A 26710-nucleotide genomic window follows, 5' to 3' on the forward strand; every position below is an offset into this window, starting at 1 on the left:
TTGTTCTTCTGTATGTTTCATTCTCAATCCATGTTATTAGAAATGCATATGAGGGGCACCTGGGTGGCTCAGTGGGTTAAAACCTCTTGACCTTCGGCTCAGATCATGATCCCAGGATCCTGGGTTCGAGCCTCACATCAGGCTCTCTGCTCGGCAGGGAGCCTGCTTCCCTTCCACTCTCTTCCTGCCTGCCTCTCTGCCTCCTTGTGATCTCTGTCCGTGAAATAAATAAATAAAATCTTAAAAAAAAAAAAAAAAGAAATGCATATGAGTTTTTTTAACTGTGTCCCTTGAAAAAAAGCATAAATACCAGGTTAGATATTTATGTATTTCTGATAAGAATATTCTCTGACCCATATTTTTTGGATCATACTTCAAATTCAAATATGGTCATTGAATTAGTCTTAGTTACCTAATAATGTTATTTGCTAATAAGTATTCATCATTTGCTAAGTATGTGATTTTCTCATTCACTAATTTCTATATACATAATCATTGCCTACTTTATTCCAGGGACCTTGTTAGGACCCAGGGATTCAGAAGTGAGCAAGACAAATGTGCTATGCCATATAACTTTACTCTCTCTCTCTCCCCCTAGTTTTCTCATTCTATCTCCTTCATCTCCCACTATATCTAGTTTTATGGAATACCATCATCATCATCATCATCATCTAGCTTCCCAAGACACAGTCCAGGAAACCATCTTCACTAGAGCTCTTTCTTTCTCTTTATTCCCCTGAAATATGTTTCTTGGTCTATACCCTCTTGGATATCTGCCTAAAGCATTGCAGTAGCAAGGAGATATCCTAATAATAAATGGGCAATGGATCTACTTATTATTTAATATCATGTGCACCAACTAAATGTTTACATACAATATTAGAGTTGATATTCACAATAACCCTATGAAAAATAAAGGATATTATCACATCCACTGCAGAGATAAGGAAACTAAGGCTCAAATAGTTTACATGAACTGTCCAAGACTTTCAAGTTAGTAAACAGAGTAGCCTGAATTTTAATCAAAGGCATTTTGACTGCAAAGTCCGTGTTCTCTCCATTCTCCCACACTGCTTTGCATCCACCATGGTATTCCCTGACTGTGCATCTCGCTCATGGAGATTCCCAGTAGAAGTTCCTTCAGACACACCATTAGCTCATCTCTCTGAGGTGATATTTTATATCTTAGGTGAGATACCACTGTTAGAAGCAGCCATTAAAAAAAAAAAAAAAACCACTCAAGGTGAAGCACTTAATCTTCTAAGAACTGACTGTTAAAATTGTAGTCTGGCCCAGTTGGGGAAAATCTTTTAACAAAAGTCCCTCTTGTAAATTATACTGCAGCTTAACAGTGGGCGAGTTATTGTTGTTGTGGTGGTGTTTTTGTTTTTATGTTTTGTTTTTGTTTTTTACCTTTTTGTTTCTTTGTCTGAAATCCCTTTGGGACTAGAACAGTATTATTTTATGTTACCTTTTTTAAGTCAAGGCAGTGCCTGAAAAGCATATTTACCTTGAATTTAGTGTTCAGAAAATAGTTACTGGACTGTATCTGGAGTATAATTTCAAGTGTTCAAATGATATCACCCAAATATGTAATAAATGTAAAAGCTCTTTGGAAGCAACAAATGGCCACATAAATGAAAGGTGTTATTATGTTGGTAGGTAAACATGGTCTTTCACATAGTATTTGATGAGCATTCATTTCAAAGAAAGCAAAACAATCTAACTAATGTCACGTGTTACTCTATTAAACAGTGTGTAGCATAATTATTCTTCCTTTTAATTTTCACACTGAAAAATGCAGCCATTTGGCTTAAAATCCCTGACTCTGTAGGTATGTATAATGAAATTTCTTAATAAGCTACATGTTCAATATACTAAAGCCTGTGGTTTTCCAGGAAATGAGACGTCTCTTCCAGTAAATTCCAGTGAAAGGAGATAAGATTTAAGATAAGAGAGCTGACATATTAATTTTCCAACTTGTTTGCATACATTGTTCAAATTAGCAGTGGGTAATCATAAAAGGTGCATCCTTTATTATGGGTATTGTGAATTTTTAAATGGCAATTACAAAAAATGAGTGAGGTAACAATCATTAAAAAAAAAAACCTTAAGGAGGTAGGTTTGTGTTCTACACGCATAGATTTCATAACTGCTTCTTTTGAAGTAAAAACCTCATCTCTGTGTAACTGGAATAGATTCTGAAGAAACAAAGCTTCAAGAGGTTCAAATGGGCTATAAAAAATGTTGTAATCTCCTACAGGAGAGATGTGATTTATAAGGCAACGTATTTTTTATGACACATCCATGTTTGCAACAGACCAGACCAGTAAGTAAGAAGTTCAGATTTAAAAGGAAAGAGCAGCAACATAACTTTCCTTTACAGGTGTCATTTGGCTTAAAACAACCTTTGCTAACCCACTGACTGAATCATTTTGAATGTGTGCAAGTGGGGTTTGTATACTAAATGTGTGCTTCCTCTACCTACATGCGGAGGCAGGTCCTCTCTGTCAAAACGTTTTTTAATGAAATAGTCATAAAATGATCTTTGCAGGTTTGTGTTTGACAGTGGTCTTACACCAGTCTTGGGGCTCTTAGCAAATCTAGGTCTCTGCCATCAGATATTCAATTTAAGAAGAGGCAGCAGAGGGACTCCTGGGGGACTCAGTCAGTTAAACAGCTGACTCTTGATTTCAGCTCAGGTTATGATCTCAGGGTCGGGGAAGGAACCCATGCACTCAGTGAGGAGTCCGCTTGAGAGTCTCTCCCTCTGCCCCTCCCCCACACCCGCATGCATCCATGTGCATTCTCTTTCCCTCTCTCAAATAAATCTTTTAAAAAAGAAGAGACAGCAGAGCATAAAAGCTAATGCATGGGTTCTGGAGGCTAGACAACCTGGGTTCAAAAATCACTTCTGCCTTACGCTAGATAGAAAGAACCTGAAGTGAGTCCTTTGCTTAACGTTTCTGCACCTCAGTTAACTCATCTGTGAAATGAAGACAGTAAGGCCACCTCAGAGGATTATTTTGTAGATTAAGTAATATTGTACACTTTACATGTTTAATTCCGTTTTCAGTGCATTGTGAGCAATCAGTTAAGACTTGATATTATTTTTCAGGCATTTATTCACCAGACAAAGAATGTAAGTGTAGTTTGTACACATATATCTTCAAGTAATGAAGCTTGCCCCACACCACCTCTGCATTATATGAAAATGTGTAATTAGAGTTTTTAAGCAGTTTTTAACCACTAGCACATTAGCAAACAACAAACACTGTTACACAGTGAAGAGTTTGTTTACTTGGCAAAATGCAGATAATGCAGCTGTTTCACACAACAGTCAAACGGGGGACGAGCTGATTGCAGAGTACACTGAACCCTAGGACGATCTTTAGTTAAAATGTGACATCATTTTCATGTTTGGATTATTTGAATCATTTTTAAACAAGTTCTAAATAAGCTTGTTTAGTTATTTAAGAAAGCCCAGACAATCTACTTTTCCTGCTTGCATCTACCCTATTAGAATTTTTAAAAAGAAAAGGGCTATAAAATAACTAATTTCAAAATCCATGATGTCTACCTCATGGCATGGCTTTCTGGATCAAAATAATGTCCTAGAACATAACCACATACTATAAAATATAATTGACATAACAGTCTAGGCCAATAGGGTGAGTCTTCATTCTGTCCGTAGACATTAGTGTTATGAATGGTTTCCCTATGGCAATTACATAGTGAAATACCATTATGCATATCTTTCCATGTTCACTTATGGCTGTGTCTATATGACACTGAACATCTGTATGAAAATCAAAAAAGTTCAATCAACTCTCCCGATGTCCCCAGATAGCATCATGTTTGGCTTATGGACCAAACAGCTGGACTTTGATTTTTCATTTCATTTTCTTCCAAATGTTAGTCTCTTATAGACACGACCTCTTTTGGAGTTCTGTTGTACCACTTACCTTTAGGATTTTAACTGAAAAACCAAAAAAATGAAAAGGTTTAATATATAAATATGTTTCTCCTGTGTTGAAAGAGCTTGGAAGTCAAAGATCTGCTAGATCATAATTGGGATTAATGGTCAAGACAACAGCAGTGAGCAATTTAACAGAAGAGATGGCATGGAAGTTATTTGATTCAACAAAGAAAAACTTTGTCATCCTTAGTTAGAAAATATGTGATCTGATATTGGTAAGTTTGGGATTTCTAAAGATTGAGGCAATGTGGTGTAACAGAAAGACATCTGGAAATCTTGGGCATGAGTTCATATTCTTTCTCTTTTTAAGGATTATTTATTTATTTATTTATTTATTTATTTAGAGAGAGAGGGAGAGAGTAAGCATGAACAGAAGGGAGGGAGCGACTAGAGGGAGAAGCAGACTTCCCACTGAGCAGGGAACGCGATGCAGGACTCAATCCCAGGACCCTGAGATCATAACCTGAGCCAAGGCAGCCACTTAACAGACTGAGGCACCCAAGCATTCCTCATATTCTCTTTTTTGACTTGTGCCTTGGTGATCCTTGGTTTCCCCCACGGTAACAAACCATTACATTTTGTCTGGGACTCCCCCAGCTTTAGCAAGAAAAGTCTCCAGTCAGGGAAACCCCTCAGTCCCAGGCAAATAAGTGGTTGGTCATCCTACTCTTCAACAATAAAATGAGGGTAATAATTCAGTCACAAAGCTGTAGTGCAAACTGGTGTATAAGTAAGGCATCTAGCACAGCTGAAAAGTACAGGGTCCCCAAATGGGAACTAGTGTTGTCATTATAAACCTCACCCATATTTCCTATTCAGTTTCCTCCCAAAGCAAAGGCCCTCCTGTTTCCATTTTATTCAACACAATCGACACTTCACCTGCACTAGGATAGTCATCTAATTAATCCCATCTCATCCTCAAAAGCACATAAATTTCTACAGTGAATTTTCCATCAGTGATTCAGTGGTCATCAAATTTATATCACCTTCACTGAAATCCAAGAGATAACTTTTTTTTTTTTTTTCCCTCCATGCAGACCCTGATATGCTGCTATAGTTCAAATAGACATTGTGGAGACTCCCATATCCATAGTAGCCCAATCTACAGGAGGTACTCAGTACATATTTATTAAGTGAAATAATCATGCCTGACAAATATAGGTTGAGCTATGGTAGACCAATAGAGTCGACATTGACTTGTGGCCTTTCTCTTCTCTACAAATTCATCTTTTCTGTCATGGATCTCACTTACTATCAAACAGGTGTATTTCCTTTCCAGAATCTTCAATATACCTATTGATCTTTAACAAGTGACCAGTCTAGTCTCTTCCCACGTGCTGGCTCCCAGATGGTTTTTTGGTTCTCAAGCAACCAGTGGCTCTCCTGCTGTGTTGAAACAACCACCAGGCTGTCTCTAGCCTCATCCCTGCATCCAGCTCCAAACTCCAAGAAGCTTCTCTTGAATCCTTCAATTGCTCTTTTCACATCATCTTATTCTACCTCCAGGTTACTCATTTTTCTGTGCCTGACACTTCAAGTAGGCCACACTCTTGGGCCAGCCCTCCCAAAGCCTGCCATCTCAGGGGCCAGACATAAGTAGTAGGAGGCAGTCAAGCCACCTATTTTTCCTTCTTTCTCTTCCAGCGCAGGACCCAACTTCTCCAGGAACGTTTTTTGATGAGTTTAACCTGTTATCTAGCCTGCAATAACCAGGTCAGGACAATCATCCTCTCAGAGCTCTGGCTGCCAGAATCAGACAGAGCTGCATTTTGAATAACAACTACGTCATTTATGGTTGTCTGCCATTAAATCTCTAAGCCAATTTCAATTGCTCCTTCGTAAAATGAGGATAAGAATTGTACTTAAAATGAGAATAATAATTATGAAAATTAACTGAGGCTAAAATACACAAAGCTTGGGATAGAGCAGAAAATTTACTCACTCTTACTCACCCTAACTCCTATCATCTCTAAGACTGCCTATTTCCCTTTCTTGAAATTCTTTGGAGGAGAGTAATTGTGAGAACTCTTGAATTATATCACCAAATACTTGGTGCTGCCTTTGGTAAGCTCCTAATAATCATCACTGGACTGATTCTAGAACTCAGTAGAACTTGAGTCTGTGAGAAAAGACACATATTTGGAATGGATATAGGACCAGAATATTTAGGTTCCCCACTTTAGAAGTGAAAATACAAGACCTGAGTAAAAATAAGTCCTCCGCGGGAACGTTTGAGAACTACAGGAGAGGAAGAAGAAAGCTTACACTCCTGACCTCTCACCTTAGCATTTTTTTTCCTTCTGCTTTCAAGCAGTGAATAATCAACATGTCAGAGTTCATTTAGATCTAAATCCAATTAAATCTGACCTTAGGGACAGTTACTCATAGCTCCCAGCAGGTGTGTGCTTGGAAGAAATCGTCATCTATGCCCTTTGTTCCATCTTTAAATTACCCAAGTTTATGGTCCTGACCAGTCAAGCCTAGCAACATTGCCCATTGAAATTTAAGGAAAACAGCTTCTAGTTTAAGTGTCTAGGCATCTGTGCTGGACAGAATTTTAAGAAATAACCTCTCTTTATTCTGCAGGGAAAAAATCAGAGGGTTGAAAATTTTTCCATAACATTCATCTATTTCTTATGCTAGTTGTTGGGCCATGGGCAACATTACTCAACAACTATGCCTCTTGTGAGTACATATCACACAAGTGCTCTGTAAGATCATTGCCAGAATTAGAATTAATGTATGTAATTGAAGTGACAAAATACATGACATACAGTTAGTGCTCAGTTAGTGGTACTCTTTATTAATATAATTGGCATTATTAAGGCATTACCAAGAACTTCAAATATATGGTCATTATTTACTGTGGAAGGAAACCATTGTGTGTGTACATACATATAAGTGTGTGTGTATGACTTCAATTCTCACATTGATCTCCCATTAATACTATTACTTCAATTAGCTTCAGAAGTCATGCTCTAAAATATCTTAATCACAGTCAAAGAGGCTGTAAAGGCAAGCACCTATGAAGATTCTGGTACTCTGTTTGGTGTTTTTTATATATTTTTTTCCCATCTATTCCTCACAATTTCCCTGTGAACTATTCTAATTGGCATTATAACAAAGGAAACAGAGACAGATATAAATAAGATCACAGATTTAAACAAAGTCTTAAAAATTCTAAATTACTTTCTACTTTTGAGGAGACTGGAAGATCTGATTTCTGATCTCAACTTTGCCCCCTAAGTAATTGTTCTTGAACAAATTATCTTGACACTCTGGTCTATAATTTTTTTAATCCATAAAACAAGGGGTTGGATTAGACTATTTTTAAGATCCCTTCCAGAACTATGAGCTTAAGATGAGATAATCTAAAATAAATCTAAAAATAAATCTTATCAAGACAAAATAAAATAAAGGTACCACTGTTCTTCATTTAGTCAATGAGTCAACAACATTTTTTTGAGTGTTCACCTTTCCTAATATCATAAAGAGAAGAAGGAAAATAAAAGACCCTGTTGGTCCTTGCCCTAATGTGCTTTTTTCAGACCACTTTTATTTGCACCTGGTTTGACAATTGAGGCATGATCCTCAACAAACTGGGGCTCTCCTCTTTTCTCTTACTTTTCTCCCAGCCTTTCTAATGAAAGCCCAATCCCATCCAGCAGGATAGAACTTTGTTTATGGTGAGAAAGCTGAATGACACCTCCCTCCTCCTTTCCTTGTTCTTTTGAGTAAGTAGACAAGAAGGAACCCATTAAGAGTCCACGAGAATGTCTGGAAAGGGATCAAGGCATTCTTTCCATGTGAGGACTGACCAAATAGCCATAGAGAGGACAATGGCTGGGTGTCTTGAATCCTCTGTGAATTTATTCCTTCTTATCACCATTTCTTCCTTTTTTCTGGTTAATTCTATTAGTCCTGAAGAACTTGGTCCTGGTGTTTTTTTTTTTTTTTTTTAAACTCAGTCCCCAATGGCTCCTCCCCTCACATCTTTCACTCTTTTATGGTCTTACAATTTTAGTAAAGTGCATACATTGAATTGTGCTTAATTGTCCGTGTGTCTATTCTTTATTTAAATTTATATTACTGTAATTATGTCAATAATTAGCATAGTGATGTATACTATGACTACTTCATTGTCTTATACTGAACTGAGTGTATGTCTATGTCATTATCTTCTGCAGAGACCCTATAGAAGGAAAGCATTTTCATGTTCAAGAGGAAAAAGGAGCCCAGCTTTAATTAAGACTGATATATCTGACCTAGCCAAATACGTATATTAAAAGTCAGTGTTTTACCATACAAAATAATTAATGGGGAACTTTGTTTTAAGACTATATTATCCTGTTGGATTTTACTATAAATTTACAAAGATTTGATTAATATACAATTTTTTAAAGAACAATCTCTTTCACTAGGCTTTTAGCTCCATGAGAACAAGGAACATGTTTCTTTTCCCCTGCACACAGATGCTTGGCATACAGTAGGTGCCTAATAGATATTATTGATGGAATGAGTAAATGAGAGAAGGGATGAACAATTATAATTATGATTTTTAAATGAGGGAGTATAGTGCATTGCCAATTCTTGTAGTATATCAGAAATGACCTTAGAAATATTATTTTAGGCTAAAGAAACAAAATGTATTAAAATATTTTAATTACCTTTTTAGGGGAGGTTGCATAAATTTGTTGCTATACACATGAATAATCTTGTTAATGCTTTAGGACGAAAAACAGCAGGCATGAGTGGATGGAGAGAAAAGTGCAGTTTCTGTCTTTGTAGTAATAACATTACTCCTAATATGTGCCCTTGGATTGAACAGTAATAGTTAGCTCTGAGCAGTTAGAATTTTGTTCAATAAAAATAATACTATTAAAAGCAGTGAGTAGGAGATTATTGTGTGCTGTGCCACAACATCATCTTTATGGAAGGGGGAAGGTAGAAGCAGGTGGCCAGCCCTTTCCATGGATAACACTGAATGGGAATGAGCCAGGTTTTGAACTAAGCTTCCCTCAGAAAAAAACTTGAGGATCTGAAATCCCTCCTTATCTTTCAAACAGTTGCCATTAATGGGTTGTTTATTCAATGATTATGGATGTGGCTACCATCCCAGTTTATACCAGATGTAACCAGGTAGATTACTGGCAGGAGATACCGTGTTGCTCAGAATTAGGACTGAGAAAAATGACTGTCTTAGTTTCCCTACAGTTTGACCTCTTTTCACCCGGGAATCCCATTGCCTTTATTTTTAAGGCTACATACCAGTCCCCACAGTAAACACAGGGTGTATTTTCTCTGTAAACAGTGTTACAAGTGGAGGGTTGAAATGTTTGCTTTGAAAATTCTTACTTAAGCAGTGAGACCAAAAAGGTTCACTCTCTGTCAATAGGTTTCTGATCTTCTGTGATTTGGAAGGATCACTCTTCTCTCATTACACATTTTATAATACCTGGAACCACAGGAGGGTGTGTGGAGCAGTCTCAGAAAATGGATGACCAGAATCTTGGCTTCTGGCTTTGGTCCGGCCTCTCTCCATCTCTGTCTCTCTGAGTAAAGTTGAAGCAAATTCTAATAAACTTTAATGCTGCAATATTGTCATGACCAATTAAAAGAAGTTAACATCAATTCCAAGATGCATGAATATATTATAATCACTGAAATTAAATAATACCCCCCCAAAAAAGTTTAGAATCTTTTAGTAAGTCTATAACTCACAGTTTGGATAAGAAGGTATACATTAATTATAAAGGGACATCCAAAAGTGAGATAATAATCAGGACTGATTGTTACTGACCAGTGAGTGCCACGCTAATAGACCAATGATCTGATTATGTCTGTTTTCACTCATCATTGTGCCCTTAGAGTTTTGCGGAGTGCCAGGCACGTAGTGGGCTTTCAGTAGGTTTTGAGTAAATGAATGAAGAAATGGTATGAATGAGCAAATGAGTGAATGCATTCAAGTCTACTAGACCCAATCACATCGTTTGTTCACTCTTCATAACCCAACCATACCTAGCACTTTTATTTATTGTAAAAACAGGAAAACAGAAACATCCAAAACAGCTTTGAAGGGCACTTTTTCTCCCTACCCTTCACCCATCTCGTGGATAACAGATCCTACTTCTCTGAACCCATAATGAGTCCAAGAAAGGACAGCAAATCCCTGCAGACATGAGGGGATCTTGGCCTCTCTCTGGAATACAGAAGGGTGTATTGTTTTAAGGACGTTCTAAATGCATGTACCCTAGGCCTCCTATTGCACCCTTGCCCATGGTAAGGGAAACTATTCCACACCTAAAAAAGACAAAATGTTTATGTGACGTACCAGAGGAGCCTGATAAACACAGAAGTACAACAAACAATGGCCTGGAGATGGTGGGAGTGGCATGTACCTAGAGTCACCAAGGGCAGAGCTGTCACCATTCTTTTTTGTGTTGTTTACCCTAAAAGGGATTGTAAGGTGCAGAGAACTCAATTAATAGTAAATCAAATAATTTTTCTTTTCTTCTTAAACATTTACAGCCCTTCTTTATTTAGTTTTCTTCTTCCATCTTTGCTTCCCCCATCCCCTACCCTGACTCTATACACTGACCTGGTATCTTTGAGTTCAGATGGTTACAGAGGCAGCTGAGAACACAAAAGATACAGTAGTCATTTTATTTCCTTCCAAGCATTGTCTGTGCCTGGAATGAAGAACTGCACAGAAGGACACTGTGGAACAACTTCCACGGCTTTCTGATCTCATAAACAATTCCAGCTATTGGGATCCCTGAGACACAATGTTTCATAAGACTACTTCAGATGACTTCCTGAAAATAACTAATATCTGGCAGTGTAAGCTAACTATTCTCTCCAAGTAGGATTAGTGTATACCCCTCCCAGTGACCACGAAGCCCTAAAGAAATGCTCATCCTTCCAGGATCTCTAGTCAATCTTCAAAGTCAGTCGTATAAACTGTCAACTTCCGTTAAGATGAAGAGTAAAGAAAGATTTGACCCTCTTTCTAGGCCATTTCAAGGTGTGGATCATGGGTGATACTTTCATGGAGTTCTGTCCATAGGCACTTTCACTTCCACCTAGCATCTTTCATAGGCTTCATGTTTAAGAAAGTGAAAATTGGATTATCTAAGAGGAGTTGGAAACACTTGTTTGCAGTGTTTAAATGTTAAAGGGGCAAAGAACAAAAGAATGACCCCTGGAAACTTTGTCTATTGGCCTGTTTCCTCTGTGAATATAAAATGTCATTGAGGGTTATCATTCTTAGCAAATGTTACTAGAAAATAATGTCAAGTTTAATGGAGATCTGAAAGTTCCTTTGCGTTTTTGTTCCTGATAAACTTCTATCATTTTATAAGTAGATGCAAATGCAATTTTTTATAGTTTAACCTATTGTCAAAAAACATCATAAAAATACCAACATAACAAAAGATAGTTTGCTCATTAAAATATGTTAATCTGTTTAGGTATTAATTTAATATGCTAATTTATTTTTGCTCTGCAATCCTTTACAGCAGAGAAATAAACTACCAGTGTAAAAGTCCTCATGTGTCAGTGTCTCATAAAATTCCCCAAACAGCTAAAAATGTGACATTTATCCACTCAGGTAGATTATGCAATGTTCTAATGAACCATTAATTTGACATAGAAGTTACCCTGAATTCTTTGTGTTTGATTTCATAGAACAAGGTCCAGATTGTCTTTCTTCTTCTAATTTGGCTAATACAAATTATTTAAACTGTGAATTGTGTGCAACTGATGAATCACAGACCTGTACCCCTGAAACAAATAATACATTATATGTTAATTTAAAAAAAATGTATCCAAATGGTAAAAGAAAAAGACAAGAAGGACACTTTTAAAAAGACACCTTTAAAACATAATCTGCTCTGGTCATCCATCAGACTGTGATCTTGAACTTTGTAACTTTTAAAGATGTATGCAAAAATACTTGCATTTTACTTTCAAATATTTAAAACTAGTCCTTGTTTGCAAAGGGTTCCAGGTTGCTCAGTGAAGTTTAACTGCAGTCCTTAAAGAACAACAAAAGTGCTGAGTTATTTTTGTGAGTAAATTTCCCAGATTTAGATAAATGACAGAGTGTATTAACTCAGAATTACAAACCAATGAATTCTTCCTGACTAGGTTTCTGCCAGAAGCAAATAATGAAACCTTTAACCAGGAAATGACAAACTTCCAAATTCTTCTGGGGATATTGCAGTAAAATGATTATCCTGTAATATTAGAGTGCATGAACATTACAAAGGAAGGTTACAGGCAGAAGGAGTTTTCAGGACTCTTAACATTTTTTTTTCCCAAAGAGAAGCAGGTTCCTGGTCTATTTCCAGAGGTTAAAGGGAAAGATAAACTGATGTTTAGAATACGAGATTTTCATCGACTCATTTGGTTTGATGACTATTCCCCAATATATACCTCAACTGTATTATTAATAAAACCAATCTCAGTGAGTTGTTTCAGCTATGTCTTATGAGTTGTTTAAATAGCTACAAATACACAAAGAGACACACATATACACATTCTCACACTCACATAGGCTCTCTTGATTTAGGTTAACCTGGTAAACATTACAGCATAAGTGGTAGAAGCCACAAGATCAGGCCAGAGTTGTGCTTGGTTCTCTTAAAGATATGCTCACATTCCGAAGCACTGAAAATAAGAGATGCACCAGTTAAGACACTTTGAGCTCCAAGTAAGAGAGAATTCAACAAAAATGTTATTTAAACATTTAAACAGTAGGTACACTTATTATCTCATTAGAAATGCAGGGGTAGGGCTTTAGGATTTGTAAAGCTGTGGCTCAGCCTCATAAAAAACCTCTGTTCTTTCTATGTGTCTCACACCAACTGTGAAAAGTGTGTATATTTTTCCTCCCTTCTGAAGGACAGTGAGGCTCAGAAAACTCAAGGTTAAGCTCAAAGTCACTCTGTTTATGGCTGATCCAGGAGTTCAGCCCACTTCTAGTCTAGAACTACTTTTCAAATCACAGTGAAGTCATGATATACATTACAGATTTTAAACATCATGAAGGAAATGAGATAATGTTTATTATTAAACACAATGATATACATGAGTATCCATACAACTAGATTTGTTTATTTCACAACTATCAACTCCCTATCCCTATTACACACTTTAGAAAATATACTTTGAGATGCTTACCTTATGGTTGAAATAGGGTTGTCCATGATCATAACATATTAGGAATCATATAAACCGAGGCATGAAGGAACCAAGTAAAGAGTTCCTAAAGTCATTCTGAAGTTTTCAGTTACATTTATTGTGATTATACTAGAACTTCCAGTCTCAACACTATAAAAGAGCCAGGCAGATGAACAATTTTGTTATCATAATTAACTTTAATGCATTTAATGATTGGCATTCTACTGTCTCATTTCATCATTCCCAAAACCTTAAGAGGTTTTTTTCCCTCCATTTTCACCTTCATTTTTTTTTCCCCATTTCACAAATGGATGTCTATCTTCAGTGTGTCCATGCCTGGTTGTATAGGCTGTGGACTGAACAACTATACAGCACCGCCCTAAATCCTCCACTTTCTCCCCATACTACCCTTACTCCACCTGAAGGAACCTCCTCACCATCCATTAGAAAAATGTCCTCCATATTTCTGTTTTGAAAGTTTCATTAGAATTACCAAATTATGAACTTTTCATCTACTCATTTGGTTTGATGACTATTCCCCAAATAAACCTCAAGGGTATTATTAATAAACTGGTCTCAGCGAATTGTTTCAGCTACATCTTATGAGTTGTTTAAATAGCAATAAATACATACACATACATACAGGGATCAAAACAAATAACCAGACATTTGCATCCCAACATTTCCTAGGAGGTAGGCTCTGAGTGAAAATTTCAAGTACATTACTTAATGTAGCCTGTTGCAATAGCTCTGTGAAATAAATATTATTATCTTTGTTTTTTACAGATAAAGAAATGGGGAATCTGGAGATTTCTATAGCTCACCCCATGACACACAGCTATTAACAGAGTTATGGATTATGTTCTCTCATCTCCAGTGCAATTTCCACTATAATAAAATAGGGGAGAGATAAGATTCATTAAGAGAGCAAGGCGACTAAGTGTTTGGCCAGCCTGGAGTACAGGGGGAATGGGGTCAAGGGAGAGAGAATGAGATGCTCAGAGGAGGCCTCAAGTGGAGAAAAGGGGCAATAGTCATAAGGCCAAAGACACACATTTCTTACTCAGTGCTTTTTTTCCAGAGTTAAACTCTGCAGCTAGGCCACTTTCCTATTTATTCCAGTTTCATTTGGTGATACCCAAATTGGGAAATCGCAAAAATAAGTATGTTCAACTGTCATCACATATTATGGGCATCTCCAAGGGACAAGAAACTTCCTGTTCTATATTGGTTTGAAAAGAAAGAAATAATATCTGGAGTTTGCAGTTGAAAGTTTTATATTTGCCAGGATGACCAACCACATGTAAGTCACAGGCAAGTCACTGAACCACCCACTCAGTGCTTTTATCAGCCATTAAATTGGGTAGTAAAAGGAGAATGATATTAAAGGTTTGGGATTTGTTTTTCATTCTCACATAAGGGCAATGCAGAAGTGCCCAAAAGAATCAGATTTTACATTGTATTATTAAAATGTTACCTTAAGTTTAAAAGTGAAACATTAAGAGTATTCAAAATCTAGGTAAGATGAAATCTTACCCTAAACGACTAGAAGGGCATGAAGACTCTGCCCAGTATGATAAAGAAAGTAGTCATATATTTTAATGACTTGAATCTAGAAGATGGTGCTATTTACATGAGATAGCTTATCAGTTCAGAAAGCATCCACCACTGATGGCCTCCAAGAGAATACCTTGTTTCTTACCTCCCTCTCTTCCTCATTTCTTGTCACTCATATTTATCTGCGGGTTTGTGGTCTCTTGTGCCAGAGACCTGCAAGACCTCGTCTCTTGATCCAACCATTCTTTAGAATAAACCATTATGTAATGAAGAAACATTTTTTTGATACTATTTATTAAAATCCATAGTAGAATTTTCAGGCCTTATTAAGATGAAATAGATGAGAATGAGAGGAGAGAAAAAGTAGAGACATTAGACAATGGAATAGAATAGACAATGGAATACCTTTTATTCATCATTCATTCATTCATTAATCCAGAAGACAACATATATTTATAATTGCCTATTATGTGCCAAGTATCATCCTAGAAACTAGGGATATCCAGGAAATCAAACCTGTTCAATCCACCCTCTGGGAACTTAGATTCTGGTCGGGAAAAGAGAAATAATAAATAAAAGCAATCACATAGTGGGACAGCTGGTAATAATTGCTCAAAAGAAAAATAAAGCAGGGCAATAGGATTGAGATGATGGGGTGTTGATAAGTTATGCCAGGGATCAGGCAGTGTGGCCATGTATATCAAGATTCTTTCATTCAATATTTATTGACTCCCTTTGAAGAGTTGGTACTGTGCAAGATACAAGATGAATAAGACATGGTCCCTGCCCTCCAGGAGCCAACAGCTCAGCAGAGAATCTCGCCACCTGCTCCATTAGGCAGACAGATTAAAAGTCTCAGGGCATATTGTGGCAGGAACATTGTACACAGTGACCAATCTGAACAGATTGTAAGTATTCCAAAACTCACAGTAGTTTCCATAAAATAATTCTCACTTCGAGCAAACATTTTCAGTTGGTGAGTAACGCTATTTTCCACCGATAGCACTCATATTTGAGGGCATCCTTAATGCATTGATGACTTGTTTTTCTTATGAGTTGCCAAGGATTGTTTGGGTCCTTATTGAAATGTACTTGCTTAAGTCCTCCAGAGCATCTTGGCTGGTTTCTTGTTGCTGTACTGGCAAATGCTTCCTCCAGTACTGAAAAATTTGTTATTTCTGAAAAATATGGACTGTCCCCGGTTGGTTTTCATGGAAATCAAAGATAAAAATGAAAGAATTACAGATTTTTTTTTTTTTAAGTAAGGAATGAAGAATAGAACTTTGTTTACCCAAGATTTACATAAATGTAGGTCACACCCTGGATGACCCTAGTTTTACCATTGCTTTGTTCAGATACCTGACTCAAAAGTTCCTGATTCATCAGGAAGACAGAGAAAAGTATAATTATGGCCTAAATATTCACTTATATAAACAAATAGCTTTTCTTTTTTTGTGTTATTAATACAACCTCCGTATTCCAAGTTTACAAAGGTTGTAATAATATAACATTATTAAAAAGAAAGCTCAATCTTATGAGAGAAAAACACTGACCAGAAAAGTCTTTGTTTTCTTGAAGACAGAGCTTTTTTGGGTAGGGGATGAGAGATCATATCACTGACAATTGTTGCAGAGTGAAGGAGAAAGACTCGCTGATCTCTCTGCTAGCACAAATGATGCTAACCCACTCACTTTGTGGGCTCCATGTTGGAACCTTCTTCCTCTTCAGACTCTGCCACATTCCTCACCCTGCACCAGTTAGAAGACCCAGGAGAGGAAATTATTTGGCGAGGCTGCGACATAAGCACAGGTGGTACCACTTGCTATGAACTTTTCAGTTTTTGTTGGGACTGTGAGCTGAGTTTATAGTGGTTTGTTCTGTCAGAGAAATGGAAGCAAGAGCTTTTGGCCCTGGCTGTTGATCGATTCTGCTACTGCTGATTTCCACAGGTTGCCATCTTATAGAAGATGCATTTCTTCTCTGTGGCACCTCAGAACCACGATACCAGCCTGAATCACTGCCAAAATCCTTAGTACTCCAAACAGTGCTTTTTTGGCAGTTCTGTCTTATTCTGTGCTGGAGAAATTTCACACCAAAATTTGAATTTTTTTGAGCTTTTTTTTTTTTTTTTTTTTCCTGGCTGCACCAAGGTAAAAATCAGTTTGTAGTAAATTCAATCTTTTTCCTGCATGTTGGAGTTCTTCCCATTGGTGAAGTGTTCACTCTTATCCTGGCCTCATTTATAGCAGCTCCCAATGCTGTGAGCTTGTCAGCTTTAAGGATGAATAACAGATAGGAATTTTGCTATCAAAGTTACTTCCAAAGGCCATGAATAGTCAATCATTAGATAAGATCAAGAACTTAGTTTTAAATATAAACTCCTTCTCAGCACTTGCAAATAATACCGCCCAATTTTAACCCTAAATTCCCCATAGGAACTTAAGGAAATTTAGAGAATCTGATCTTCTCTAACTATTCTGTTTTCTGAGGATATCACCCAATGTGAAGTTTACTCCACTGAATCTTAAGTAACTGATTCTGTGGCTTACTTGCGTGTCTCGCTTCTTTGGAGGATGCGATGACGTGTCAACAGAAAACTTCCATTTTCAGCTCTGTAACTTTGATTCACAGAATGTACTGCAATTAAGTAACATCTCAGGGTGGCCTTTCAAAGTGGGGAGAGTGTCCAGTTGTTGGTGGGTTTGGCTTAGGTTATGGTGTTTATTTGTTTGGGTTTATGTTTTGAACATGTGCCCAGGGCTTTTGAAAAGAGCCATGGGAACATTGGTATACATGGAACTGCAAGCAAGAGAACAAATATTGCCAACACTTGGATTATGGACCTAGCGACATGTGGACTTATTTGAGAGTTAAAAGGTTATAAGACAAATTAAAAGGAAACAAGTGGTTTCCAATGGGATAGCTGCCTTTTCTTTTTAGTAAGCAGGAAATGGAAAGTGTAGAGCTCTTCTACCCTTTTGGAAATCCAAAGATAGGGCAAACTGCCTTGTGTCCTCCTTTCTGAATATCCTTTTCACTTTGTGGAGCTATCCGAACAGAGGGTAACCTTCTGAGCCGGCTAAAGTACTCATTTACATTAAAGTATAGGAATCAGCAAGTATGATGTGGGCATATCCCTGCTCTCTCCCATCACAGTGTTTTCTTCAAAGCCTGAAGGGCCAGCACATCATGGGCTACTGAATCCCACAAAAAAAAGTGAGAGACTGAGTGTGTGTGTGTGTGTGTGTGTGTGTGTGTGTGTATGTTCACAATGACCTCTTGTGACCCTTATGCCTTCTACTCTTTGGAATATTTCCTCTTCTGAAAGACAAATTTTCCAGAAACTGTAACCATAATAGCTAGAGGGTTGTTAAACAAGACAGTATAACTAAGGTTGGGGTGGTGAACCAAAAGAATTTGGAAAGTTTGAGAATTGAGAAGATTGGGGCGGTTGACGCACACTTTCTTTTCCTTTCATTTTTGAGGAATTTCCCTCTCTTGCATCTTCGTTTCCAATCAAATATATTTCATTCCAGTTCTAAAATCACAATCGTCTTCCCTCCAGTCTCTGTGTGGATTAGGAGTAATTATAAGGTAAAAATAACATTGACTCCTTTCTTCAAATGCGTACTTTTATTCTAAAGAAGGTTTACTGAGAGGTCTATTTTACCCCCCCAACCATGTTATAGATGAGACGGCATTTGCAGTAGTATTATGCGGATCTAATACAATGTGGTGAAGGGGGGAGGCAAGCTGAGAATATATCTTTTACTTTTAAGTTTTAAAAAAAAAAAAAACTGATGGAGAAAGACACACACCAACACAGATAGCTCATGGTGATTCTCTTCCTGAGCATAACAGCTACAACTAGTGGGTTCCCAAGCACGAGGCTGAAGCCGCCTGAAATGTCCCAGCAGGCTGCTGGGTTTGCACGCCAATGTCCAGCAAATTTCATGTAATTACAGCTGCCTACTGAGGAGGCCTGTGGTCTCCATAGGCTGTTAAGACCTTAGTTGTGGCCAGAAGGGGAGTAGGTAGGATTCAAGTCCTGCTACCAATGCCAGAAGCTAGGAGCTTCCTTCACAGCAAGGGCAACTGTTAGAATAAGCCAGCTGTGCAAAGCAGAATTAAAAAGCTTGTAGATTTAGGTAAAATAGTGCCACCTGTGATTTTCTCCCCCTTTTGAAAAGTATGGAAGAAAGAAAGGCAAATCCTAGAAAAAGGGAGCTAGCCTCTTAAAAACTGCCAGAATCTGTTCAGCTGTACTGGGTTATTTTCCTAGGAACAATAAAAATCAATGAATTTGAATGGAGTTATCACTGTGGTTTTTAGAATTACCTGAAAAGCTTGCTAAAAATTCTGGCTCCCCAGGACTAGCCCAGAGGTTCTGATTCAGTGTCGAGCTCCATTCATGGGTCTGGGTCATGTGTAAAATGGGTGATTTACCATCCACAGAATTATTAGGGACCTTAAAAGAGACAGGTGTCTTAAAGTTCTGTGTGAACTACAAAGTGCCACATGAATGGTGATATTGAATAATGTGGTGTGGCGAGTTTTCCTTGTATTTGTCAGGCACTGGGCTAGGAACTCTCAGAGAAATAAAAGAAGTCTGCTATTGTTGTGTAGTTTACATAGTGGATCATTTTCTATTATTAGAGTTCACCATGAAAATTTCCCTCCCAAGAAAATGAATTCCTTAAACAATAATGTGTGGGCCCCATTTTTCTCTCTCAAAGTTGTTTTGTTACTTCTAATCTAACTCTGAAAATAACACATGAACATCGGGACTCAACTCCAAATGTTTTCCAAGGAGGGGTTTCAATCTATCTGACCCTTTTCTTTCTTTGCTTTAATCACAGATTCATTGGGGGGTGGTGTAGCTGGAATTTCAGTTAGTTGATGGCATTTCTTCCTTTTTTAATTGAACGGCAGGGGATGAAAATCATTAGGGGATGTTTGTATTGTGTTTGGATGAAAGGGTTTTCCTTAATATGTGTGCCTCGGTCACAGCACACATTCTTCAAATCCCTTAATAGTGCATAGTTGACATACCTCACACACACTGGAGGCCTGAAAGAGTGAGCAGCGGGATGAATGGGCATACATAAAAAACAAGTAAAAAGAAATGCTAAAATTACCACCCTCATATACAAAATTTGGGCTGTGTTTCATTTGTAGGGACTACTTAAAAACAGAGTCCAGTCAAAGGGTTATTTATTTTTCACTTCTAAAACAAAAGTGATTTCACAAAGAATCCCAAGTTGGAAAATATGTTAGAAATAATCTAGTCTAGTGATTTTGAAATCATGCTTCCTAGAACTGTAAAGCAAGGTTACTCTACCTTGGCTAAACATTTGAATCACTTTGGAAGCTTCTTTAAAAATACATATATACATATATATGCAAGAGCCTCACTTCCAAAGAATCCAGTTCGGCTCATACATGTGGTCCCTGAGCATATGTTTTAAAAGTTTTCCAGATGATTTTAATGCACGGCCAAGGTTATGAACCTCCATTCTAGGAATTTGGCAGTCCAAACATTTGGGCTTGTGGTCCATAAATGCAAGTATACTCCCTGGGGTCAATAAAATAGAGTGTATTAAATGGGGAAAATTAGGATGTGCTTGTGCCCCACAGAGTTCCTATTAATTTTAAAGAAAGCACTAGACTTTGGAAAGTTCAATTAAACAGCATTCTATCATGTATTCCTTATACAGGACATTTTGCAGATATACAAAGTACACACAGAAGATTAAGACCCATTCTTTCTCCTGAAGATTTTACAGCCTTGCAATCTGGAAATATATATGGGTTTTGGCCTGTGGCAGAGGCATAGGGAAGGAATGAGCAAAACAAGGATAGATATAACTTTAATAAAAGGCAAGTATGTTATGGATGGCACAAGAAGGACTGAATCACAGACCAAAGCATTTTAGCTTTCAGCATTTTTTCTAATTTCTCATCACTTCTTTCTCCAGCATAGAATTGACCAAACTGAGCACTTTTGACATCCAAACTCTTAGAACAGCTTGAATATAAGAAGAAAAAGCAAAGTCCATACCTATCTCTTTTTACCTTCATTTGGTACAAGGGACGATATTTCTTAGAGCCTGTGACTGGCTAGGTAGTAGGAGGTTTCTTTGATAGATGGAAAAAAAGTAAAAATCATGGGTGCCAAGTGTGAAGTGTGTTGTTGTTGTGTTTGTTTGTTTGTTTTCCCCCAGGACTGCTTCTTGATGTCTGAACATTGGTTTTTTTGCCAAGGGGAAGACAGAGAAAAACATCTGCCTGACTTGATTTGCTTTTGTGCTACTTGAGGTCAAAGACTATTATTATCCATTGATTCATTCAGCAGACATCTTTTGAGGTCTGCTAATAGTCCAGGTTCTGTGCTCACGGATGGTGATATAAACAATGGGGACATGCTCAGAGCTTAATAGGATACGAATATACACAATAAAAATATAGGGAGATACCAAATAAGGAAAAAAAAAAAAAGAATGGGAGAACAGAGGGAGAGCAAATTCATTTTACTTAGTGGACTGTAATAAGCTTTTTTTTTTTTTAAAGATTTTTATTTATTTATTTGGCAGAGGGAGGATCACAGGTAGGCAGAGAGGCAGGCGGGAGAGAAGGGGAGGCAGGCTCCCCACTGAGCAGAGAGCCCCAGCGCACCTCGATTCCAGGACCCTGAGATCATGACTTGAGCTGAAGACAGAGGCTTTAACCCACTGAGCCACCCAGGCACCCCTGTAATAAACTTTGTAAAACAAGTAATATTTCTCATAAAATGACAATTTTATTAATAGACAATCATTTCCTCTTCCTCTCTTCCTATTTCCATCCCTCTTTTCCTTTACTTCCTCAGATACTTATGGAATTTCCACAGTGTTTAAAGCACCGTGATGAGAGTTTTTGGCTCTAATCAGACACTAATCTGCTCTTGAATGGCTGAGAGAGAACATTTTCTAAATATGCACACCCTGTAGAAATTGTTAAGTGACATAATTGAAGTGTAAGGTAACTAAAGATGTATAAGACAAAGACAAAATGTTCAAAGGCGACTGAAAAATCGTAGTCTTAATGTTTTTGTTCCATTCACTGCTTTGAAAACTGCCCCTGAATGTGTGCGGAAGCATCCGCAGCTACATGCGGAGGACCCTTGCCATATCTGGGAAGCAAGGTGAGATCTTGTGACCGGTCCCCGTCCGGGATGTCAGGACCATTTTTGCACTGGTCACTTGTAATCCCCAGCCTGTGAAGAGGTAGACTCACTGTTATTCGAAAACCAACCTGTGCTATTTCGCTTCTGAGTTTCTGAAAATGATTTTCTGAAACGCTATTTGAACAACCCTTTGGAAATAAAGTCAGGACTTCGTATGGCTTTCTTGCTAAAAATGGGAAAACTGAACTTGATTGGTGGACGCAAGCAGAAGTCTTACAAGCTTTGAGAAACTGCTGCGCTGAGTGTTTTATACCCTCACTGCCCACCCCACCCCCCCCAGCCCTTCCTAAGCCTTGACTCTTAAAGTACATTCTTTCATTAAGGAGATTCAGCACCCTCTTCAGTAGCTGATTGAGTCATTAACATCCAACAGCAGGTCTTAGTCTTGAAAGGTAGGAGTCAGCCACATGAAATAAAATTTTAAACAAATGCTGCTTTACTTTTCTATCATTCTCTCTCTCTCTTTTTTTCCTCGTTATTCTCTTAAACAAAACAATACAAACATTGGTTGGCCATGGAACCAGTAGTTGCATTGTAGTTTAAAATTTAAATTTATTTCCAGGTGATATCCCATGACATTGACATTCTATAGATAGTGAATCCAAGCTTTTTCTCTTTTAAAGAATCTTGTTATCCCTCCCAAGAAATACCTGTGATTCATTTCTACCATGTGCCCCATTCTCTTGCTATTCAGCAAAATGGAGCCTGCTTCATCAGTTTCTGGTCTCTGTAGATTTCCCCTTTATTGAGTGATTAATTACTAGCTTTCTGTGACTTCTTAATCTTTTTCTGTATTTCAAAATATTCCTACATTTCAAAATCCTCTAGTGTAAGATACAAACTCTAAATGGAACATAAGTAACTGCAATTACTTTCCTTTTTATTCAGCTTTGCCTTTACTACCAAAGACATCATTTGGAAAATGTATTAAAGAATCATAAAAGTTTAAAACTTAAAAATAAACACTAGGCAGCTAGTTTTGTCAATGAAAACATTAACATTTAAAGATTAAAGTGACGAAAATTGTGCTTATTCCTTACATTACTAACAGAGTGCCCATTTATATTAGCAATAGTTGTATTTTTAAAAGGTGCCACGAATATATAAAGATTGGTTGTCTCTGAATACTTAAACACAATATATTTAAGACAACACCAAAGCACACTTTTATTGTCAGGGAATACTGAAACCCACTACTTAATGCATGAGTTAATGGGACTTCTTGACAAATAACCTGTTAAATTTTAGCTGACAGCTTGTCATATATTAATTATAAATAATTGTAATATACGGCTATCATAATGCATGCAACAAAAAAATAAAAAAAGAAAAGGAAGAAAGGTAATTAGAGTATATCCTTTGTTTCCTCCTTCATTTCTTGCTCACAAGAAAAAATGACCCAATGTTTCACTTGGGTTGGGATAGTGCCAATGGTTAATGGAATGCCCCACTCTACTAAAGAATTTAATGGGAATATCCATTTGTCACAGTCGCATGCCGTAATCTCCAGTAGCAGAGCCAATGGAAAATAGCATCGTACCATAACGTCCTCTACACACTGCAGGTGAGAGTGAAATGCAACAGCAGAACTGAACACTCAGGGTAGAGGGCCTGGCTTTTCTAGGCCTTTTTTTTAGAGAAAGATACGGATTTCTTTTCTTTAAGAGAACAGCACTGACAGCAACAAGAAATTCTGCCCTGGAGAAAAAGAAAGCGCCTTTCTTTCGTATGGAGAAAAATGTGAATGTTTGCATAGCATGTCTCAAAATCTCTAACCACCTCTTTGTCTACTGGAAACCCCCTTGTTTGTAAAGAGATTTTGATTGGTGGAATCAGAAAGACCAGGATTAGACTCTCATGTCAATCACCAACTAGTTTCTGCATAGAAGCTTCCAGATCTGAAGAATAAGACTAATAGCATCTAAATGCGCTGTTTCTGGTAGAATGCATGAGGCCATATGGATCAGAAAGTCAGCATGGCAACTGAAGTACTGTCTTCCTTTCTTCTTCACAATTTAGATGTAATTATGGTATGTTTGGATTACTTTATATATGCAGATTCCGTGCTCCCAAATGAATCAAACACGTATATAGTGAGTGTATTTAATATCCATTTGTTTTATCTCTCTCGTGTGCCAGTTCTGTGTCTGAAACAAGCAGTAAGTCACTGCAAACTGTTGTATGAATTAAATTTGAAAAACTCTGGCAAACATTTTAACCCTTCTAAAGATGAATAGTCATTTGAAGATCAAAACCATTAATTGTTATTATTTTTTAAAAGATTTTATTTATATGAGAAAGAGAACACATGAGAGAGAGAGGGAAAGAGAGCAAGACCATGAGTTGGAGGAAGGGGCAGCTGGAGAAGCAGATTCCCTATGGAGCAGGGAGTCTGATGTGGGGCTAGATCCCAGAACCCTGAGATTATGTCCTGAGCCAAAAGACAAACACTTCACTGACTGACCCTCCTAGAGGCCCAAACATTAATTGTTATTCCCTTTGTGCATTTAGATGCAAATTAATAAGGTATATTGGACATAACAACAATATATAAGAAGAGATCTCAGATACTCATTTCGTTACCTTATGAAACTATCTTCAGAACATGTCATTTGAACCTATGTCATGTTTCTCCATTATAACTGAGTTAAAAACAAACAAACAACAAAAAAAAACTGGCTCTTACAAAGAAAATATTATAAGCAACAAGTATTTGATTCCTGGTTAATAATGTGTAATCAGAATAGAAGTAAAATACACAGTTTGAAGTCAAGCTGATATAGGTTTAAACTCTATCTTGGCCACTTGTCTACTTACGTCAGCATGGCCAAATTATCTTCTTGGATCCTGTTTTCTCACTTGTACAATGGGCCTAATTATACTTAACTACCAACGCAGTTATTAAGACTGGAGCCAAGGCAACAGCCGTGAAACTTTTAATCTCTAGCCACATGATCGAAACATAAGTTTTACAGAGCAATATTTAGTATTTATAACACTCTTCTTTCTTTTTTTTCCTGCTTTCATTTGTTTTGCTTAAAAAATTGTTCGCGACCCACTAGGTTTGCGACCCACGAAAGGTCATGATGCACCTTTTGAAAATAGTGGGACAGCATGATGTTTTAGTATATAAGAGTAACAAATGATTACTGTTATTGTCGTTATGATTATTTTTAGTCTTTTTAGAATGTTTCATTATAGATGAGAATAAAATCTTTCAAGTACTTCTAGGAACTAACTCCCTTGGATGGGGTCCAAAATAGACTCATACTCATTGTATGCTGAATTATGCACTAGAGGGGGTTGCATTATTGCAAAGATCCTGTGTGCTATTCATAACAGAATGCTAAAGCAGAAAGGAACTAAGAACATGTCTAGTCCCATTTCTTCATTTTCCTTCATTTAAGTATAGTTTTAAGATATTCTATATTTATTGCTCATGGATGAGTGGGAAAAACTGATCTAGAACTGGCAGGTAACTAGGGAGAGTTAGGGGCAGGGTGACACTGGGTCATGATATCTGTGTTTTGTGTCTGCTTCTGCCATTAAATAGTTGGGTCACCTTAAACTCTCAGGGATTTCAGTTTCATTACCTGTAAAATTAGGTGATTTCAACAGATAATTAGCCCACCTTGATGTTCTTTGACTTCAAATCTCCAAACAGTAAACACTCCCAGAGGTTATATGAGATGCCACAGAGTATTGTTTTGTTACAAATCTGCTGTGAAAGTATTAAAGTTTGTATATGGGGTGGCTGCCTTAGCCCACTGCAGCTCTGATGTGCAGAGTCTGGCTCCTGTTTACTCAATCCCCTAGATCCTAAGGTTGGATCTTGCAATAATAATAGCTCAGAATCCCTTGTTGCCTTCTCCTACTGCTACTTCTTTCAAGATGTTTGTTTATTGTGGGACAGGAGCATCTAGGACCTCCTTATGTCTGGAAAGTAGGGTCCTTGGGCTAATCTCACTAACACTGTTCTCTGTCTCCTCTTCTTTCTGGATCCCTTTGCTACCACTTTGTTGCTCATGTTGGTAATGAGCAACAAACGTTTTCTAAGTAGCCTAACTGGCTACCAAGGGGGTGGGTTATTTCCTTAACTACACTCCCAGATAGTGGTCAGAATTCCCAGCTGGAATCTTTTAAAATCAGGTCAAAATAATCAGACCTCCTTAAAAGTAGCAGAGGCATGCGTGTCTCTCCACCAAATGCAACATAAAATGATTTTTAGGATTTTAAAAACGTTCTTTCCTTTTCTTTCTTTTTTTTTTTTTTTCCTTCTGACATTGAGCTTTGCAGGAGAACAGGGTTCATCAGTTTATGGAGGAGGATGTGGCGATGAGAAAGCCAAATCAGTTTACACCTTGAGTGAGAATCACCGGTGTGGAGCTCAGATTTTTTTTAATCCATCCTTAAGGCACAGGGGCAAGGGCCCATCATAACTAGTTCAACTTTCAGTTCCTCACGTCATCAGAAAGACTGGAGGTAAACCTGACTCGGGGTGGCTTGCACAAAGAGAAATTTCTTCTTTTTACTATAAGGTTAACCATTTAAAAAAAAAGAAGAAGAAAAGAAAAGAAGAAAAGAAAAAGGCAGGCACAGAGAAGAGTCATGCCAGAATAATCCCTCCCCCTTCAAATTGCTGGAAAACTAAACTTAATTTATCAAGACTCCTTGCAAAAATAGGTGGCTTCTTTTTGGAATACAAAAGGGTCAGAGGATTATTGACCAATCCTTCAGTGTAGTACAGCATGCAGATGGTTGAAACA

General features: G+C 37.5%; 1 protein-coding gene across 45 annotated transcripts in view; it reads left to right on the forward strand.

Moving 5' to 3' along the window:
- Positions 1 to 26710, forward strand: part of PTPRD (protein tyrosine phosphatase receptor type D) — a 2277302-nt gene that overhangs the window by 1719148 nt on the left and 531444 nt on the right. The gene's annotated exons all lie outside the window — the stretch shown is intronic.

Source organism: Mustela putorius, unplaced genomic scaffold, assembly GCF_011764305.1.
Source record: "Mustela putorius furo isolate JIRA1106 unplaced genomic scaffold, ASM1176430v1.1 tig00003944_pilon_pilon_pilon, whole genome shotgun sequence".
NCBI lineage: Eukaryota > Metazoa > Chordata > Mammalia > Carnivora > Mustelidae > Mustela > Mustela putorius.